The sequence below is a fragment of the Notechis scutatus genome, chromosome 4, assembly GCF_049901735.1.
Source record: "Notechis scutatus isolate UNSWTSFEM ecotype Mainland chromosome 4, rNotScu1.2, whole genome shotgun sequence".
Lineage (NCBI taxonomy): Eukaryota > Metazoa > Chordata > Lepidosauria > Squamata > Elapidae > Notechis > Notechis scutatus.
In genome coordinates, this window is record NC_142012.1 from 25,828,524 (window position 1) to 25,844,689 (window position 16,166).

The 16,166-nt window shown below is 34.6% G+C and overlaps 1 protein-coding gene across 4 annotated transcripts in view; it reads left to right on the forward strand.

Moving 5' to 3' along the window:
* Nucleotides 1-3,963: 3,963 nt before the first annotated feature.
* The window catches only part of FAM241A (family with sequence similarity 241 member A), a 57,703-nt gene continuing 45,500 nt past the window's right edge, over nt 3,964-16,166 (forward strand). For all 4 annotated transcript variants that reach the window (XR_015749198.1, XM_087962962.1, XM_087962964.1 and 1 more), the window contains exons 1-2: nt 3,964-4,057; nt 13,857-13,925. The gene's annotated coding sequence lies outside the window, so the exon portion shown is untranslated. The remainder of the gene's footprint in view (nt 4,058-13,856; nt 13,926-16,166) is intronic.

A 16,166-nucleotide genomic window follows, 5' to 3' on the forward strand; every position in this document is an offset into this window, starting at 1 on the left:
ACCACGCATATGCATGTGCTTCCTGCCAGCCAGGTGGTCTGCAGGTCTCTGCCATGCATGGGGGAGGAGCAGGGGGCATGCACAGGGGGCAGGGGTGCATGCACGGGGTGCATGCACATGCACAGGGGTGTGCACACATGTGGTGGCAGGGGTCATGTGTGGGGTTGGGGGCACATGCAGCGGGGGCACACCTTGCACTTTGGGCACTCGGTGTCCAAAACGTTCACCATCACTGGTGTAGGTGAAAGGGTTGGTAGAAAATAACTTAAAATTGTAGCAACAATTCCTTTCCTTCTTTACAACTCCAGCTTAAATCATGCTTCCTTTCTGATTCTGAGTGTAGAGCTAGTTTTCCCCTTGTGGTACACTTCTGAATAGCCTTCAACAGGGGTGGGATCCAACAGGATTAACTACCGGTTCGGTGATTTACGAGGTTTGGTGATTTATGATGTGCTTCCCTGCACGCTGATTTATGCCTGTAAATCATCATCAACTTGCTGCCTGGACAGCTGAGCAGGACTGAGTGCAGAGAAGCAGTGTTTGAAAAAGCACTTTTTTTCTGCTTTTTCAACTTCAGCTGTGCCTTGTACAGCAGCTGAGGTTGAAAAAGCAGGAAATAAAGGTCAGGTAACAGCCCAGGTGGGCAGGTGGGCCAAAACATCAGCAGACATAGAACCGGTTCTATGTCTGCTGTTCTTCAGAGCTACCGGTTCTACAGAGCTGGACAGAACCGACAGACTAGCAGTCTTAGATACCGAAACAACTATCCTGTCTTAACATAGTAGTTTCCTGACTAATTTACCATCATCATATGCTAAATAAATAACAGTCCTTGTATGGCTGATATAGAGAACGATATCCTTACAGGAAAGTTTTCAAACTGTTCCTTACTGACCCACTCTTGTAAAAGCCTGACTTCAACTTTTGCAAAAAAAAAAAAAGGAGAAATCTTTGGGTTTAGTAGACATACCTTTCTCCTGAACAGCCTATTAAATTAATATCTTACTTAATTTGCATCTATCTTCTAGCTGCTTGTTTAATCCAGACATTTCTTATTTCATATTCAGTTAGTTTTTGCATATATTACAATGTAATTCTATAAAATAAAATTTGCTACAGTTTAAAGAAAATTGCAAAAATAGATTTTTAAGCAGGTAGCATCATTGATGACTGACTGTCCTTCTAGGTTCCAGGCCAGAATTCTACTTTATTTCTAGCTGGAGTTATGAGGGAATAAAATTGGAACATTTTCATGAACCATATTATCTCCCATCCAATTACATTTCTCACTTGATCAAGTTGCAGGTAACCCATTTTGTACAAGTAAACAATTTTTCCTCATACATGAAAAATTTAATTTGTCTTCTCTAATTCTTTTGTCTTCTCTAATGCTAGCAGACAGATTACTGTAAATACAGGTAGTCCTTGACTTATGACCATAATTAACCCTGGAATTATGGTCATAATTCATGCTGATCGTTAAGCGGGTCACTCAATTTTGCAACAAATTTTTGCAATAATCAATAAGCAAGCATCATAATTGTTAAGCAAACCCTGAAAATGCTTAGTAATCAGTCATTCTATACTCATAACTGTAATCCCATAACAATAGCCTTTCAGAATCTATTTGCCCTTGCAAAATACCTCCAACATGATAAACATTTCAACAACCTTGACTCATGGTACCTACACAGACATGACCATGGAGGCAACAATATGAAAGGTAAACAACAAAAGATAACTTGCTGTTGCCTTTTTCTGAGATTCATATTCAGTTCTTTTATTTTAAAGTACAAGCTAAATTGAGCTGAACTAAATCAATATAAGCAGCTGAAATTCTCTGGTTATGTTGAAATGGAAAACAAACAAACAAACAAATAAATGAGTCTAATTGAGAATATGAAAAACTGACAAATTATAAAAAGTCTTCTAAATATAATAATAAAACGTTTACAAACCAACCTATCTTCAAGACTTAAATATAGCTTGATGTGCAAAAGTAAGACTTAAACATGTGATTACAAATACCACACAAATACTATCAGGAACATTTCAGTCTGGTGAACTGGCCCAGAATACATTTCATGACCCATGCACAGGGGGAAATAGCAATGCTTAGATAAAACTTTTCTAACCTAGGGCAGATTAGGTTAGCATGTACTGTTCTGTTCGTCTTGGCAAATGTGTATAAAAAAAAGTTGTCAGTGGAATTTTCCAATTCACAGATAGAAAATTATTCCATTAGTGTCTTACCTAGGGCTCTATCTTTTACTTTTAGTAAAAAATCTGCAATTATGAAACTATATGTGGGCCTCCATCTTATGAGGCCTCCATTTTAATATGGACATAAACTTTCCTCTCCAGAATGCTTTCAAACACTAACTTTTAATTTTTTTTATGTTAACATGAATGTTATTTTTAGCATTGAAGTACTATTGCAACAGTTTCCTCTTAAAGTTCTACTTATTTATTTCAGGGAAATTGAACAAGCTGTTTAATACCTGAATTCATCATCACACTGAAAGTCACACATACCTGCCAATATTTCAGAACTGGAGATCAGGATAATGCTTTTTTGCATGCTCTTTTCCAAGCATGCATTCTAGCTCATAAGTTTCTTTTATCAACTTCATCTCACCAGCTATCCTTGCTGTTCAGCAGACATAGGTAGGACACAGAAATGTATGCTCTACTGGCATGATAATTGGATTACCATAAGGTACATTATTCAGTTTCTCTTGAAGGCAAGCCATCTAGTGTGGAAGCTGCTGGTTGGAATTGGAACCACTACAAAAAAGCAAAATCATATTACAGCAATTATGAGAGAACAGTGCTAGTTCTAGAAATAATAGGTCATTTAGGTTCCAGTGTTTGTTTGTTTTTTAAAAACTGCCTTTCTATGTCAGTCAGACTGTTCATCATCAAATGGAACCCTTCTCCAAGAAGTAAAATACACCATATAGTAGTGAAGACAGCCTGAAGCACCAAAATTATAATATAATCTTCCCTTTGTGGTAATGCTGCTGCCAATGATACGTTTTGACACCTGCTGAAGACCTTTTTCTTGGCCAAGGATTTTAATTGGTTGATTTGATCTCTTTGCATGTTATATTTGCTCCTGTCTTTGGTTATACTGGAATAATGTGGTTTGATTGTTCTTATGGTAATGCAATTTTTATTATCCCATTGTAATAAAAGCAATTAGATGCCTGAGAAAATAATGTGTTTTTGTTCTTTTTGTCTGATAGTACTAGCCTAGTACTAGTTTCTAGGAACATATTCTATAGCCAAACTGACACCAGCATTGAGAAACCCTTTTTTTCTCATGTGGATTAGAATGGTTGAGATTTCAGAGTCCAACTAATTAAATATTGAAGAAAGTTTGGTTAATCTTAATCAAACTCACATAGTACTTTAATAATCAAAACCAGCAGAGTTGATCTGATTTGACCTATCAAACCTTGGAACCAGTATAATTGATAAAACAATAGTCTTCATGTGTGCTCAACCCATTCATAAGATTACTACTTCCTTCTGAATTTGCTGCTATTCATAAACCATTTTGAAAGGTACATCTATACTCTATACTTACTGCAGGAATTCAAATGTTTTACTGTGTTCCTATGAGGCACACCTCTGTCATGTCAGCGCTGTGGGCAATGTTATGTCATATAATTCCTTTTTGATCTTATGGTTATGGGAAGATACATCAATTTGCAAAGCACCAAAATAGAATAATCAGTACAACCAAACCCTGGAAGCATTTCATGCTAATAAATGTTTCTCTGCCAAGATCCTATCATCTTCCAAAATGGATTCAGTCAGATAAAGATCTTGAATATGCCCAAGCTTAAATATAACTTGGCATGTTTAGACAAATATAGTTTGAGCTTAATCTGACAGTTTATTTGCATAACCTTTTCTGAATTTCCTAATTTTCATTTGCCAAAAATTCCATTATACTTAAAACATATACAACCAACAAAATCACATCTCCAGTGAACGCAATGAGAGCTTTTTGCATACAAGTCATACGTGATCAACCATCTGCTCAAAGGTAAGTATGCATTTTCTATACAAGTTTAATGTTTTATTATTGTGATTTGTTTAAAACAATGTGAATTACAGCTGTCAGTTCTTTAGTTAATGTTGGCCTTCATATGTACTGAGTTCTTCCCAAGAACCTAGGATGTAAGATATTGGTGTAGTATATGTGTGGACACAAGCAGTGTGATATTTTGCATTGATTGATGGAAATTTTGTTAATTTGCAGATTTTCTTGGTGCCACCTTCTAAATGTTTAAGATTTTTTTTATAAAGTACCCAGTGTGATGATAACCAGTAGGACCACCACTGCCAGTTTTTGCCATAATATTTACATTTTCAATCAAGATTTTCAGATCTTGATACTTTGATCTTTTCCAATTCTTTGTCATCTATTTCATATTCTCTGGTGATATTGTTGTTGTTGTTGTTGTTGTTGTTGTTGTTGTTAATCTTCATTTCCATATTCAACTAGTTCAATTGCCAACTAGACAATCCAGAAGGCATCTTGGGAACTGTAGCAATATGAAACAACCAAAAATGGATGTATTCACATCAGACAACATTTCCCAGAATTCTTTTGAAGAAACTATAATAGAGATGCAATAGATAAATCAGAATTTCTTAAATCTCCAAAAAGTCTTGCTAATTTTACATAAATTGCACTTCTTACACAGTAAGGATCATTATAGTTACTAAAAAGTATTGTATCAATTTTATTTAAGATTATAGAGCCATAATTAGTATCACATTATAACTTTATAAAACATGAGATGCATTTTAGTGAATAAAATCTGAACATTCTATATATTTGGAATTGATGAATGTACCTTTTGAAATTACACTCAAATGGGTAATAATGTGGCCTGTTTAATGGAGCCCTGAAAAATGTTAAATAAGTCTCCTCCAAAGCTAGATTTAACTTTTTAATTTAGCTGCATTAATAGCAAATGTAATTAGCAATCAGGTATTTATTTACAGGCATTTATACCTAGGTCATAAGACTGTAAATGTGCAAAAGTTAAAGCAAAAAGCAAACAGAACTGAAAAAAAAGTAATCATATTCTGAAAAGATATTGCTGCTTAATTTCTATATTTTTTTCAGAAAGTCACAAAAATAATTCACAAAATGACCAATTAAATAACAGGCTTTATGCCTTGTTAAAAAAAATTAATAAGGAGAATGCTTCTGAGACTAGGTATTCCAAAACATGTGGTCATTACAAAAAAAAACCTGTCTTCATATCCATGTCTCCTTGATGTAATGCAAGGATGCATACATGGGACAGAACCATTTGAAGGGGAAGGATTCTGAAGCCACATAGAACTAAAGCTATTCAAATGGAATAATATGATAACTTTGGTGACCCATGCAATAATAACCAACCATTGTTAGTATTCTAGTCACCACATATTGTACATTTGTATTTTCTGGATCATCATTTAGGCCAGGCCTATATGGAGAATATTATAGTAATCTAGAGCTGAGGAAGAGATGATTTAATGTTGCCTGGGTTCACTGTCCAGTTATCAAAGAAATGTGGAGGAAGATGACTTGGCCAAAGACCATTATGCATAAATTCAAGTTTTATTGTATTTTTAATTACTTTGGAGTTTTGGACATACTAATGTGATTATACCTGGAATGTGGATGCCTGAAATAATAAGTAAATTAAATATATTGTCCAGTACCTGTGAATCCATAAAGAATGTGAAGTATTCTCATGAGAAGCAGATATTATTAATATTGGCCAGGAAATTAATACTTTTAGAAGACACCAGATGGAAGAAGATAAGTTAAAGCTATTATGGGATTATATTTTATGCAAAAGAATTAGTTTTATTAATATCAATTATTTTCATGGACCTTAAAACCTACTTTGTCAGTACCAACAGGTTATTCTATGTGCTAGTCATAGAGCAAAGAATACCACAATCCTGTCATAGCTGAAGTGATAATTTTTGGAGATCTTAACCTTGAGCTATCTTCAAGGACACAAAGAACATTTGGCTGCAGCTGTTACTATTTACACAAAAGAACTGATATATGAGCTTCACACCCCAACTCTATTCATCATTCATGTTGTTGGACCCTGTGAGTAACTTTGTTTGAAGAAGTAGTCTTCAGATGTCATTACTTTTCCTGTTTTCACATAACAAGCTGTCTTCAGCTGTTCTCATTGAACTCTCTTGAAATTATTGCCTATTTTCAGAGATCATATTATTCTGAATAATATCTTGCAGCTGATTATAGAAAGCTATGTTATGACAAATGAATGTTGAACAATGAGTAATCTTGCTACAGAGACATGAAAGCAAAAGTGTACTTTGTATATTTAAAAATATTTATTTTTAGAACATACTATATTGTTTGCATTATTTGTAAAAGTCATGTACAATCATCCCAATAACACAAGAACTGAAAGCATGTTTATTGAAGCATAGCCATATGCAAATCTGAGGTGCATTTGTAAAATAATGGAAAATGTTTTATCATTTTCATTACAGAGACCTATAATTTATATATTATGTATTGATACATGCTTTCATAAAAGCAATGTGTTATGATTCCTTCTGATTAGTTACATATATTCAGTAGAAAACAGCATTTATTTCACAAAAACATAAGTTGTCTTTCATTCAGAATATAATATATGCAATAAAGCAGTCTTATCAGATTAAAGGAAAATACAGGTGGGCATCCATTTTAACATACTCACTTTAAAAGACAAACCTACCAAAAACTGTACAAATATAAAGAAGCTAAAATTCCTTTCACCTTTCTATCAAAACCAAAAATCATAGAGATGTAAAGCTAAAAATACTGGGTATTTCACACAAGTACTAAGAAAGCATACCACATTATAGTTATAAAAAATTTCCAGTTCTGCATTTTTTCTAAGTCACACACATACTATATCATCTCGATATATGGTGGGAACACTGTCCATTCCCCTCCATTGCATTACATCTGGGAATTCTGTATTTTTCAGACCACCATTCCTTAGATTTTTTTTATCTGTACTGTTTTATTTATCTACTTATAAACACTCTTCGCTTATCTGGGAAAGCATAAGTGGAGCAATGCTTTTTCCAGGAACAGTATCTTAAGTATGTACATTAAAATTAATCAGAATCTTGCTGTGATCTATAAATATATTTCTCTTAAATATCAGAGTTGGTTTTAATTACCACCTATTGTCCACATTTTAGGGATAATATATTCAACTGTGTTTTAATCAATATATTTGTATGCCTAATTAATTATTTTGTCCTTGTTTTATATTTCTTTTTTATTCCTTGAATGCCATTTTGGATAAGCAAACCGAAGTTAAATGAATATGACTGATTTAAATACTGTGAAATAGTACAACATTGCTAGCTTCCACATAGTTTTCAGAAATCCATATATTTCCAATCTCTGTTAATGTTTCATTTGTTCAGTCTGTGTCTGCATTGACCTGAAAATGTTTTAATCTATATAAAAAGCCATGGTTTTGAATAATTGAACATTTATTGCAAAGTATGCATTTTGTTATTATTTTTCCTGATTTCTAGACATAACTTTAAATTTTGCATTCTAAGCATAAGTTATATTTTTTTGAATTGAGAATTACATATAAAATTGAGATAAGTTTAAAATCCAGAAGAGAATTGCATTCTAATCCCCACATTACTCCAGGGCCTTCTAGATTTTATTTCTTGAGCCTTCTTGCACCCCATGCTCAATTCTTCCAATATCACTTATTTTGCTGCTTTCAGTGTAAAGGGATTGAGGTGCCAGGATCAAGTTTATTTCTAAACTAAGCTTAAGCTAAACTTAAGGTGGTTTGAAAGTTGAATACCTCCAAAACTCTTGCCATCTTCAGTGATTTGTCTAAACATGACATTCTCTCACTGCAAAAGAGGTCCTGCACCAAATTAGGGTCAAGATAGAGCAGAACAAAACCAAGCTGGCTTTCTACTTACTTAGTCTCATTTACTAAGCAAGAAATGGATGGATCAGCCATACTGCATAGTACTTACAAAACACTGACATATCTCTATTAGCCTTTGGATATATGCCCGTTAACTGTTGTTGTGGGGTTGGAGGCAGGGTAATTCTGACCCCTGCAGTCTCGTACAATTAGAAATTCCAAGTTCTGAAATTTCTGTACAATAACTGTGGAGACCTTGGTGCTCTCTGAGCTTGGCTGTTTTTGTTGCCGATGCTTCATTACCAAACTAGGTAATGAATACTATGTTACAGAGCACCTGATTATGACATCGAACATATAAACAAGCTAAATACACTACTAACATGGGCTACATCCTGCCCATACCCTTTTATCTTTCTTGGAGATTTCAATCTACCTCATATTGACTGGACCCTAAATAATTGTACAACTGAAATCATACACACAACCTTCTTCAATGCTATTACAAATCTAGGTCTTGAACAACTAGTAACCAACAACACTAGACTGAACAACTGCCTCGATCTCATCTTCTGCAATAGTTTGAATTTAATTTACCGAATACAAACCAAAGAACCCTTTTCCAGTAGTGATCACAATATGATTGACTTTTGCCTCAACATACGCCCACGCAAAATCACCACAACGATGTCATCCCTAGTTGTAACTTCAAAAAGGCAATTATGATCTTATAGATAACGATCTCTCATCCTCGATTGGCAATCTCTATTCACTGGATGCAACACTGTTGAAGATCATTACAACATATTTTTACTTGAAGTCAAAAGAGTCATCAAACTATATGTTCCAACAACAACTCCAAAAACAAAACAAAAAAGCAGATTACCCATATCAATAAGGAAACTTCAATCCAAAAAGAGATCACTCTGGCGGAAAAACAAATCTGGTCACGTTGCTAATTTCAAAACCGATATAAAAATTTATGCCACCAGATAAAGACCGAATGCACCAATTACCACATTAAACAAGAGGAAAACCTTCTAAGCACCAATTCCACCCGTGCTTTTTACAATTTTGTAAACAACAAACTAAAAGACTCAAGGTCCATCCCTCCCTTGATAGGACCTGATGGTAAAGACTGCAGCGACGACACCATTAAAGCCAACATCTTTAACACATTCTTCGGCTCAGTGTTTGTAAACAGTAATGGATCATGCCCAATGTTTCCTAGCCGTACCACAGACAACAATAATGATCTAATACATATCGATTTTACAGTAGACAACGTTGAAAAAGCACTACGCAACCTAAAACCATCTCTATCTATTGGACCGGATGGAATATGTGCCTACTTCTTAAGAAAACTATCCGCTGCCATAGCCAAACCTCTAAGCATAATCTTTGAAAGATCTTTCAGAACCAGCTCCTTGCCCAACCTATGGTTACAAGCCACAGTCATTCCCATCTTCAAAAAGGGAGACCCAAGCCTAGTTGAAAATTACAGACCAATCTCCTTATGCTGCGTCACCTGTAAAGTCATGGAATCAATTATTAACCAATCCATCATCCTCCATTTAGAGACAAACAACCTACTCTCCAATAAACAATTTGGTTTCAGAAAAAACTATCCTGTAATCTGCAACTCTTACACTGCAAAAACATATGGACTAATCAACTCGACCAGGGCAAAGCAATTGATGCAATCTACATAGACTTCTGCAAAGCCTTTGATTCAGTGGTACACGACAAACTACTCCTAAAAATAAAATCTTATGGTATCTCTGGACAACTGAATAACTGGATAGAAGCATTCCTGTCAAACAGACAACAAATGGTCAAAATTGGGAACGCCCTATCAAATCCAGTACCTGTCAATAGTGGTGTTCCCCAAGGCAGTGTTCTAGGACCAACTCTCTTCATAATCTACATAAACGACCTTTGTGATCATATCAAGAGCAATTGCGTTCTCTTCGCTGATGATGTAAAGCTGTTCAATACCACAGACAATACTACTACCCTTCAAAAAGATCTAGACTATGTATCTGAATGGTCTAACATATGGCAACTCCAAATCTCAACAAATAAATGCTCTGTCTTACATATTGGTAAAAAAATCAGAAAATAAAATACAAGCTGAATAGTCAAGATCTTGTTGATGACCCAAGCTCTGTAAAGGACCTGGGAATACTCACCTCTAATGATCTAAGTGCTAGAGCTCACTGCAACTACATAGCCAAAAAGGCATTAAGAGTTGTTAACCTAATCCTACGTTGCTTTTCTCTGGTAATATCTCACTACTAACCAGAGCATACAAAACATTTGCTAGACCAATACTCGAATACAGTTCATCAGTCTGGAATCCTTATCACGTATGTGATATTAACACAATTGAGAAAGTCCAGAAGTATTTCACAAGAAGAGTTCTCCACTCTTCTACCCGTTATAGAATACCTTACGCCACCAGACTCGAAATTCTAAAACTAGAAAACCTCGAATTACGCCGCCTTCGGTCCGACTTAAGCATGGTATATAAAATCATACATTGCAATGTCCTACCTGTCAATGAATACTTCAGCTTTAACCATAACAACACAAGAGCACACAACAGATACAAACTCAAAGTAAACCGCACCAAACTTGATTGCAGGAAATACGACTTCAGCAATAGAGTGGTCAATGTCTGAATACTCTACCCGACTCTGTAGTCTCTTCCCCAAACCCCAAAAACTTTAACCTTAGACTGTCTACTATTGACCTCACCCTTTCCTAAGAGGTCTGTAGGGGCGTGCATAAGCGCACCAACGTGCCTACCGTCCCTGTCCTATTGTTTCTCTTATTCTTTTATTTTTCTTATATGTACCCATTTCATATATTCACAACTATGTATACACTTGTACTTATTATTTTGTAAACAATTGACAAATCAAATAAATAAATAAAATAAATAAATAAGAGCAAACAATAGATACAAACTCAAGATTAACCGCACCAAACTGGATTGCAGGAAATACGACTTCAGCGAGAGAGTGGTCAATGTCTGGAATCCTACCTGACTCTGTGGTTTCTTCCCCAAACCCCCAAAACTTTAACCTTAGACTGTCTACTATGGACCTCACCCCTTTCCTAAGAGGTCTGTAGGGGGCGTGCATAAGCGCACCAACGTGCCTACCGTCCCTGTCCTATTGTTTCTTTTATTTTTCTTATATGTATCGATGTATTCATAACTATGTTTTTACTTATACCTATTATCTTGTAAGCAATTGACAAACCAAATAAAAAAAATAAAAAAAAATAAATAAAAATAAAAAAAAAAATCATCAGTGCATATGTACAATAGTTAATGTACTAACCATTTTTATGATTCAGCATTTTCTTCACTCAGTAAAACTAAAATCTATAAATATGCGAACAATACAGTGTACAGTGTAATTGGGTTTGCCTATATGCATTCACCTTAATTGACTTGTAAATTGGTCTGTTCAATACTTTTTTGGGAAAGAACAGTGAAGATATAATCAAGTTCATAGTTCAAGATTATTTTAATTCAGAACCTCTCTACCTGTAAATACCAAACTGCAATCACAAATAGAGATTGAAATTGTATAGAAAAAAAAGTATATGTCTCTTCTTGTAGACTGATTAACCAGAAGAAAAACTTGGAAAACAGACCAATCAAACACTTACAGGGGATTTGAAAAGTCAAACACAATAATCCCATGCTTTACTTTTAGAGTTAGAAATAATAAATTCTTAACTTTTGTTGCATTGTATTATTTCAAAGAATCCTACATCCTAGGCCTTCCTGTATTAATTTTTTTTAAACCTAAAACCATATTTTTGTCTACACAATGGCATCAAATATAGACAACAATTAAGTTCTTACACTTAAGACTGGTGGAAAGTACATATTGTTAGAGAGACAAAAAAAGCAGTATGCTGGTGTATCTAACACCATTTTTGAAAAGCCTAGATGATAGATCTCTTAGAATAGTAACTTAAAAGGATTTCATTAAAAGCATACATACAAAATTATGATGTGTAATTAAAATGGCAAGTTACGCCTAATTTGTGGTATCTTCCTATTTCAGTCACAGCAGAGAGACAAAATATATAGCACACACATAAACACATGAAGATGCCACACAAGGAAGAACAGAAATATGCATGCACACATGCACATACACATATACACAGTGGAATGGAACACATTTCAGAAGGAAATACACCTCTTTTATGACCACTGCAGGCAAAGAGCTCAGAAGTCATTGTCTGTATACTTTCTCTAGCTTGTTTTTTTAGTCTCCTCTGCCTTGTCCTTTCCCTATTCCCCAAAGATTGCCCAGCAGGCTAAGTCAAATTACATCTGCCAGATTTCTGAATTAATGGCTTATAGGAGACTTTTGAAATTAGCTCTCATACAACCCTAACAATACAGGTTGCCAATCTTGATTTATTGTTGTCCTATAATTCATCAATTATATTCTTAATGCTAGTCTTTGGTATAAATTCTTCCCTTTGGGTAATATTCAGTTCGGTAAAATATCCAATAATATTTTAATATGAATTAAAAGGAAATATCTTCAAAAATATAATTCTACATCTATGCGTATTTTGAAATGCCAATCAAAACAGTGAAGGTTTATCCACGTAAGGACAGTCATCAATGTTATACATAATTTCTGTAATATTCCTACAAAACTTAAAAACCTATGACATGTATAAAACACAATTGAAATACAAAATCATTCTCAGGTGAGTATCAAGTCTAGACTAAAAGACAAATACATGGAATTCAAGAACTGGAAGGTCTAATTACCTATGCCATATCCCAGTATTCCACAGAAGAACAATTTCAGACTATCTGGAAAGATTTTAATTGAAGATACTGAAACAAAATCTCACTTATTTTTAATTTTGCCCAGCACCAGCTATCTAACCATTGTTAAAAATATTGTAGGCATTTGGTAAATAAAATGATGAAAATGAGGCCTTGCTTGGTTAGCTGAGAAGAGGTTGATTTTGTGCAAGTCATCCAGATCCCTAGGACTGTTAACGCAGCAATGTACTTATTAGATCCTTTCCTGGATAATGAAGGCTGCTTGGAAATATGTGGTTGGATCCATCATTGGTCCGTATCGCATTCCTTAAAAAAGAAAGTGATTTCAATGAGAAAAAAAATATTCAGTCTCCAATTTCCACTTTTATTAACCCTGTAGGTGTCCAAGTTGTTCTGGACTGAGGAAAATATATATATAAAAAAAGAATGAATGAATAAATAAATAAATTATTGAGAATTTTTAGAGGTTGTCTCATAAAAATGTATACTGTTAGTTCTTTCAGATTTTGAATATCTCCCTTTTATGATCCTGTAATTCTTTAATTAGGGGTAGAGTCGAGGCAACAATTATTATTTAATATTTTGAATATAAATACAAAACTGTTGCATTCTAATCTAAGGTGACACAGTGCTTTGTATTAAAATTCATTGCAATTAAAATTTATTTTCTACCACTAATATATCAAAATAATACTGTTGATACCTTATGCAGATCCATCTTCCTACACACACCTGTTCTTTTTGAGTACATGTCAGCTGAAGAATTTCTAATTCAAGTAATCTAATCAACCAAGTCTTTTATCCATTTCAAAAATCTGGATTAGCTTCAAAGGAACTGGATCACCACATACTGTACCTTACTTTTTGAGAACCTCACCAGTTTCTGACCTTTTAACTTAGCATGCTTTTAAAAAAAATTGAGCTGTTTTATGATCTCCTTAGTTTGCATATAAAACTTCCAGAAAAAAAGTAATACAATATAAGATTTTTTTTAAAGCTTCAGTTGTGTTCATTGCATTCCCGCTGACACTAATTTTTCTTCCACTCTTGACTTATAGTGGTGGGTGTTATCGCAATCATGTTTGAAAATTCTGTCTGCTCTATGTGGAATACCACCCACAGTTACTGTAAGTACGGTCTAGAAATAATATCTTACCCGGTACAGAAAATTGCCTGTAGGGTGGACCATAGCATCTTTCCCTTGGTTTTTCTAGGGAGTGGTGACAAGCAGAGCATCCAGAAGTTAATGAAAGGAGAAGGAGAGTAGTGTATCAGTAGCTGTTAACAAGTATGATTTGGCTGCTTCAGCTCAGCATGCTAGAAAGCCAGGATTCCTAAAGCCAGGATTATCTTGTACTTAGAGGCCAGCCCAGTTCAGAGTGTCATCCATTTGGATACTGCTCTTCCCAATATGGATTATTCATTGAGGTTCCCAGATCACCCCTTCACCAATGGAGAAGATTTTTAAAAAGGCTTCCCAATATAATAGTCTTAAAATGATTGCCTTCAAAAGGTCTTCCTCCATTTGCATCCAGTGTGATGATATTTATAATTCTTTCAACAGGACGTCTATATATTTGTTTCATTTTTGTACAGTGGTTTTATTCCTATAAGTAGCATTAACATTAAGCATGAAAAAATGTCATATCTGTAAGCGGAGGAGGGAGTAAGAGCAGGAGGATTTTTCATGTACATCTCCCTGTAATAACAGTCTTAATAGTGAAGGTCTTCTTCCAAGACTTTTCCTCTTGTCTAAGCTTCAAAATGCAGAATTAAGATTACAGAGGTGAGTATCTCTTACTTGTAAAGAAGGGCAGTTCTGAACAAATTGAGTGTTTTATTATGCAGATTGATATGACAATTGGAGAATTGTTTCTTTGGAAGTGAAACTTTAAGTTTATTTATTACATTGAAGCATATACTGTATTAGGAAAAACTGCATGTAAAAATAATGCAGAAAGTTGATAGAATGGACAAGTATCAATATAAGAAAGTGACTTGGAATAGACTGTCTCATCGTTGTTATTCAGATGATGGATGAAATCATCTTACTCTTTACAGTAATAGCTCTTGGATAGCTCATTGACCATGGCTGCTGAAAAGAGACAGTGCAGTGTTTCTTGCCAATTTAAAGTGGATATGTTTAAAAAATATACTCAATATTAGTTAGTACTACTAATAGTTGATAAGAATTAGATATTTGGAGGTGGAAAATAGATTAAAAATCTATTTCAGGGAGGGAGGGTCCATTATCTGACCCGATTTCCTTTGGAGTCTCTCACTTCAAGTGCAATTCTTAGCCAGCAAAAGGTTGCCAATCTCCAGTTTGCAAGATTCATTTCATGTGCTGCTAAATTAATTCTAAACTTTTTATTGGGTTACACAAAATTTACTATGGTCAAAAGGCTTACAAAGTTATGTAAGAGAATTCCAGAACGTGTGAAAATGTATTCCGTTTAACAAATGAATTTGAATTTAACATCTGTAACTCAAAATCTGTAATGCAAGTGCATACATGAGAAAAATCAGCCTACTTGGCAGCTGCTACTCCTAATTTTAAGCTATTTCAAAATGTGACTGGAAAGGACAGCATCTATTTAGGAATGATCAGATATTGTCATTGATAGAACTCCTGGATTTGTTTTGACATGCATGTTTATACACCTGCAATTGCCAAATTTTTTAACCCACCATACATGGAAGAGCATGTCTCCAGAGGAAATCAAGTAGAACTATATTGCTGAAGGGGGAAGACAAACAGCATGAAGGCTGAGAGGGAAGGTGAACAACTGAAACACTAGAAAAGTATGAGCCATAGTAGCAAGAAATATTGTTATCCACCTTATCCTTGTTTCAGTTTTTATTGTGATCAGATATAGTGAACAACTAGTTTGACCTGTACTCTTGTGCTTTCATTTTAAGATAAGTCCAGGTTATATCAGGCCAAAGCATAATTTATCTGATTTGTACAACTGCTGGAGGGCAAACCGGTAGAGCACCTGCATAACAACTTTCTTTCTTAAGAGGCCTATTGTCTAATCTGTCAGCCATCTCAACAGATCACCTTCTTTTTGACATAACTGGGAAACTAGTTCTGTAAATGAGTGTACTGATACTGGAGGAACCATGCCTCGATGCTCATGTGGTCCTGTTTAAAACGCTGACCTGAATCATTTGGATTCCAATTCTGTACAGGTTGTGCCCCTGCAAGTCTTCAGTCACTGAATGAGGAATAAAGATGTTTCAAAAATGTCATTAAAACAACCACCTATAAAATAATAGACTTTTTTCTAAGCACTTCAAAAACTGTTCATATTTAAGAGAGAACCACATTTCTTGTTAAACTTTCAAGCTTAAAAAAAATAAGG